This window comes from Pungitius pungitius, chromosome 11 (genome assembly GCF_949316345.1).
Source record: "Pungitius pungitius chromosome 11, fPunPun2.1, whole genome shotgun sequence".
Lineage (NCBI taxonomy): Eukaryota > Metazoa > Chordata > Actinopteri > Perciformes > Gasterosteidae > Pungitius > Pungitius pungitius.
Genome location: NC_084910.1, coordinates 1,084,524 through 1,090,474, shown reverse-complemented (window position 1 = coordinate 1,090,474; position 5,951 = coordinate 1,084,524). Strand labels below are relative to the sequence as shown.

The 5,951-nt window shown below is 39.4% G+C and overlaps 1 long non-coding RNA gene across 1 annotated transcript; it reads right to left on the bottom strand.

Moving 5' to 3' along the window:
• Window positions 1–2,247: 2,247 nt before the first annotated feature.
• On the bottom strand, window positions 2,248–5,224 carry LOC119197982 (uncharacterized). The gene is made up of 3 exons (XR_005114469.2): window positions 5,069–5,224; window positions 4,709–4,835; window positions 2,248–2,487 (listed from the first exon to the last, which is right to left on the bottom strand). It is a non-coding gene; the product is annotated as an uncharacterized LOC119197982 (long non-coding RNA).
• Window positions 5,225–5,951: the final 727 nt, after the last annotated feature.

Genomic DNA, 5,951 nt, shown 5'->3' with positions numbered 1-5,951 from the left:
ACTGTGAGACCACCCACGGACACACACACACAGCGGACTAAATGTTAAGTTACATTTTTCCACAAAGTCCTGCAAGATTAGCAAGAGACGACAGATTAAACATATCGGAGTGAAGAATATGGCACTTGTCCCACCTCTTCATTCACATGTACGGATGCTTTTCTAGGTGGCACAATGACTATATCCTCCACCAAGAAGCAAAGCCTGTATATTTTTGGATCCCATCAACATAGAATTTCAGCCATAGCCCGGAGGGAATGTTTTGTGCTGTTGCAGAAACCCTCCACCTTCCCCTATGAAGGGCCTGCTTTGTTCTTTTAGTAATGCTTAATTTCTTCAAAGTGCAGAGAAGCTGAACAGCATTATAGTAATGGGCATTCGGGCTAAGGTTTACTAACAGCAATGAATTAGTGTCCATGAATGAGCATGTAAGAGATAGAGCGGGTGATGTATGAGGCCACATAGGAGGATCAGTCAGGTTTTAGAGAGGTCGATGTAAATAAAACATCAAGAGAGGTAATTCCCTGCTACTGTGCCACTGGTAGAGGGTTACATTTACTGTGATTCATGTAGTAGTCAATCAGTATCGTCAGGCTCCAAATAGTCTTTGAAGTAACATAAATCTGTAGAATAAGTAAAGAGTATTTGCCCATCCAATTGAACATAATTTAAAAAGGCAACATGCTGTACTTTTGACTAAAAAATACAAACAGCTTTGTTGAAAGACATGACGTATACGCTTGTGCTTCTATGAAAAAAAGTTTGGGTGCCAAAGTTAATCGGTCGGCAGGGAGTTTTTTTTATCTATATTTTATCTATACATAAAAGCTATATTTTATGAGTGACAGATGTTCTCACATACTTTAGGTTAGAAGATCACACGTTTGATACTCAAATTGTCAGAATATGAAAAGTGAAAGAGCAGCACCGAGTTGTCCGTGACCAAAAGGCACTTTTTATCCTCACCTGCTGAACTAAGCAGCTTCCAGATGTGAATGTGTGTAAAAGAGTGCATACCCTGTGAAATATACAGTATGTGTGCGCAGAGCCATCAGAGGCATTCAATTGGACACATCTTAGTCACAGGGGCTCATTCTGCCTCCATTGCAACCTTTTCTGGAGTCACTCATCATCACACATGCACTCAGATAAAAAAACAACAACAAAAGGTCGTCACCTGCATCATTATGAGTCCCCACCAAAGACAGAGTAGGTGTCCATCTGTAGCAGGGGCTAGGCGTTTATTTTGGTTGTGAGGTTCAAAGGTTCTGAGATTCAAGTCGACAGAAGCTGTCATGGCTGCTTGAGTCGCTGTGTCATTGAACCAGAAAATATTAGTTTGGAAGCATCAAACACAGAGAACGGGAGGAAGCTATGGCAGTAGAATCAAAGCGACTGAAAACATGTCCACCTGGTCTTCAGGTTAAAGTTTGGGGTCGTTTTCCTCAATGTATTATTTGTTTTTAGCTAATTATAAATTCTAAAATTTGCTTGAAATTGACCATATAGGGTGAGAAAGCCAAACACAAATAGGACCCGCAACCAAATGATCTTAGAGGGAAGCAAATGACCAGTCTCACAGAAACATTTCCACAAACTATGGAAACCCATCTTTTGAATTCATTCACAAGCTTTTGATTTGTTAAGCATAACGACGGAAAATAAAACCATCAACCAAAAATGTCTCTGGACATATTTCTGCTGTCACTATTAATACTTCAAAATAGGGGGTTTATGCCCTCTAACCCCATTGTACAGAGTATCCATGTCTGCACCAGTAAAAAACACATTCCTACCTTAATTTTCATCAGAAATAAAAGATGATGCTGACAAGCGGGACAGATCGGACTTTCAGACACCACCCCTTTTTTGAAAGGCTGACAAAAAAATATATAACCACACATTATGATTCACAGATGTCAAATAATATACTGCATCAACTTCTGATCTGCGCCGCCATGAACGAGCCCTCCCTAAATATTCAATATATAAATATATTGAATTCCTATCATTGTTGGTATTCACACATTGACATGCATTCTGGAATAAATGCGAGGTGCACAGCTTTGCTTTAGGGAAGCCTGTGTAAGTAAAAGTGCTGGAGGCATCTTAATATCATCGCTTATTTGCCACAAAGTTGACTACTGTCCATCCCTAAGATCGAAAAAAAAAAAAACATAGCAATATGATTTTTAACTGTTATTGTAATGTATCACCATGAACAAGACCCATGTAAATTTCATGCAAGGTGTTTATTGTTTGTATTTCAATCAGGAGTCATTAAACATGCATGAATACAAGTTGTGCAGGGTCAGATTGGACTCCCATCCTGCCTTAGTATAATCCAGGGGTAGCGAGTCACGTTCATCTAGGAATGAGAAAGGTCATGTTTGACCAGGAGATTGAGCCACAGTTTCTGAGACTGGCTAAAAGAGAACAGGTTCACGTGGGACCAGAGTGCATTGGCATTATACTGCAAAGATCCACCTGGACAATAGAATGAGAGACTTTAGAGTGTACCTAGAGAAGGGATCAGGTTAGAATAATGAGTTAATGGCATTACACTGTGATGAGAGAAGATCCACTTGGACAATAGAATGCTAGTAGCTTTAGTGATGCCTTATTGTTATGCAATGCATTAGACAAATTGAATGCCAATAAATGGTAGATACTACCAGTTATATGCATGACGGACATTTTTTTAAAGCTATACTGAGCTTCATTTATAATACTTAAACACGAGTGAATCTAGGAGGTGAAGTTAGAATGGAGCCAAGTTCAGGGCATATATAACTTTTTGCATTTGAAGACCCGTCTCCTCATTCATTTGTAAATATCATGCAATTGGGTAACTTTTATTCCCTGTGCTCCAGTAAGTGTTTTTTCCAACTTTATTACAAATTAGCAGAACAAACCAATTGGAAATTAGCACAGCATCTCGGGAATGTACCCTTTTCAGCTCATCCATTCTTTGGCGAAACGCAAGGCTGCAAATGAAGAGGGGATTTCTGTATCTGCGCTTTTACCCTGAACCCATTTGTCATTTGGCCGATGTTCAGATAAACTACCACAGCCTGCTTGACAAATCAATAGTCACACATGCCCCCCCCCCGCCCCCTCTATAGTTTTTGATCTTGATTAATGAATGTTGTTCTTCTTCTAAAGATTAAATCATACACACAATGAGTAATCACTTTAGAAAGCGCATAGCTGCCAACTCTCACGGTTTTGCTGTGTGACACACGCCTTTGTATGTTTTCACACGCACTCACGCCACACTCAAAAAAAATTGATCTTGGTCCGAGACGCATTTGTTTCTTTTCAACCTCCCCTGATTCGCTGCATAGACATCCTCTAAAGAGAGACAACTGCGGGAGAAACTCTGGAAGAGAATCCATCGTGGAAGAAAATCTGTTACCAGCAAAGTTATAAATGGTAAGTAAGTAGCTGCCTTTCAGCACAAAATAGTTGTAGCCATCAAACGTTTTGTATCACATTTCATCAATGTAGAGGAAAAACAGTCCCCGTACGTGCATGTAAAAAGCATTGGGTCCCGCGCCATCTCATTTATTCAGATCGCTCATGACGTCCACCTTAATTGTCCGTTTGCAAAAGCTCGCATTGCCTCAAAATGATAATTTGTGGGATTTCTGGGGGGTTTACAGTGATCACCACCGAGCCAAAAAGTCAGCTAACGGTCCTGCAAAAACGTTACTTTGAGTGCGCTCGGGTCAATGTGAACAGCAACTGTACATTATCGCTGAATAATGCACCCCTCGTGACTTGCTCTCAACCAATCAGAACGCTGGATTTAATCTACCTGTGTTATAATAAACTTTAAATCATGAAAGCAATTATTCATTTGTGTGTGAACTTGATTTTGTTTGGTTTGATTTAAACTCGGCTGTCACAACAAGCAGCAAAAGAGCACCTTGTTAACCTTGTGGTGTACTACATGCTCAAAACATCGCTTTGTTTATTCAGGCTGCTCAAATATAACATTAATCTTTTTATTAACAGGGCAAAGAAAAGGACTTTGTGAGAAGACTTTTCCTAACTGAGACCTCAGAAAATGACTAACAGTTACATCCTTAGTCACAGTTGTCATGTCAACAACCCTTAACAAGGACAACACATTTGATTTGTATTTATTCATATCGACACTATACATACAAGACTTTTCCTATACATTTCAACGTTGAAATAACGTTGTGCTCACTGGGTAACGTTAGCTAACATCAGACGGAGTGCAGTCAGTGAGACGTTTCTCCTCCTAAGTTACTGCCATCTTTTGGTTAACAGCAATCCTCTATTTCGGTACAATTAGTTGAGACTGCAGTTGAAGGTTCAAGGTTTAAATGTGTTTTTACAGAAGCTTTTAACAGAATCAGCTGCATCATTATGCAGAATATTCAAGCGGTTTGACATTGCTTCACGTATTGCTTAACACGAGAAACTATGAAATGAAATATGTCTGATTTATGTTTTCTGTTCATTATGGTTAAAAAAACGTGTGTAGACTACTGCCTAATAGTCTTATTTGATGACAAATGCATATACAGGAAGCCCAAATATGTGTGTGTGTTTATATATATATATTATATTTTTAAAGATTAAATGTTATTTCACAAGTTAAAAAATGCCCTGATGCCCCTGGTTTTCATTCAGTAGGGGCAAAAATTGCCGATATAATATGTAGATTTCCTACCCTGGCGGCCGTCCATCCACGCGGGCAATGTCACAGTAGCGAAGTCACAGTGAAAGGCGCGCACACGCAGAACAGCAGGACGAAACGGGACAGCGGGGGGCCATCGTCTCTCTTCAACGTCCGTATCCTTAACGCATATTATCCGAATTCAGCCACAATATCGAACGCTATCTCATGTCGAATTAACAATATCTTTGCTTTAGCGTCAGAAATATCACAACACTTAAAACTACGATATACAGGCACATTAGCACCGAATGCTACCACTAGCTAGCACATCGCTAACCGTGTTACACATTCATTCGCTTTTCACTATACCAGTTACATATAGCAAAATGCAGGCGCACACATTATACTCACCTCTTGCAAGTCACACAGAAGTTAATATCAGGACCACGAGTAGTAGTAGTATGCGTCCCCACACCATGATGCCTCTTTCCTTAGCGCTCTGGTCGATAGCGTCTGTTCATTTCCTCGCGCGTGCTCACTACTCCCCACACTAACCTGCGCCATTAGTCCCGCCCCTTACACGGCGACCTTACTCTGATTGGCTCGTGAGCTTTAACTAACCAAAGGTTAAACAGGAATGAAATGATTTGACAGGTTACACATAAACACTGCTTCTTCCTCTCTTCTTTTCTCTAGGATCACAGATATTTTACAGACTTAATGAACTTAAAGACCTTTATATGAATTTATCTTTTAACTGTAAATAGTTTTATTTATTAAACTGTACATATATGTATGCTTTTAACCAGCACATACTTTTTGTATACTGTAAACTGTTTTGTTTAACTATTATGAACTATATTTATTTATGAACCTTTTTCATAGCATGTTATTATACTGTTAGCTATTTATTATGCTCTGTAACTTATATGATTTTGTACAGGGCTACATCTAAAAGACATTTCAAAAATTGGAATATGACACTTCAGTGATTAGTGACTTTAAGGCCGAAAGCCTTTTTACCGTAACGCACCCAGTAGAGGTGCATTTCTTTTGTAAATGCAGTCCACATGACCGCAGTATTTTATCCAGGAAGTGAAAAATACCACATGTCAAACAATTAGTGTCAACATGTATCTCACTGTTTCTGGCAGGATCACTCAAAGGTGCCCATTCAAGCGGCCGTGCAAGGGGAGCTTTGCAAATGAGTAAAATCACACCTGTTGCTAACAACTGCAAAGAAGGTAAGCTGTTTTTCTTCCAGACATTGTGTGAAATTGAACTTTAAAACCGA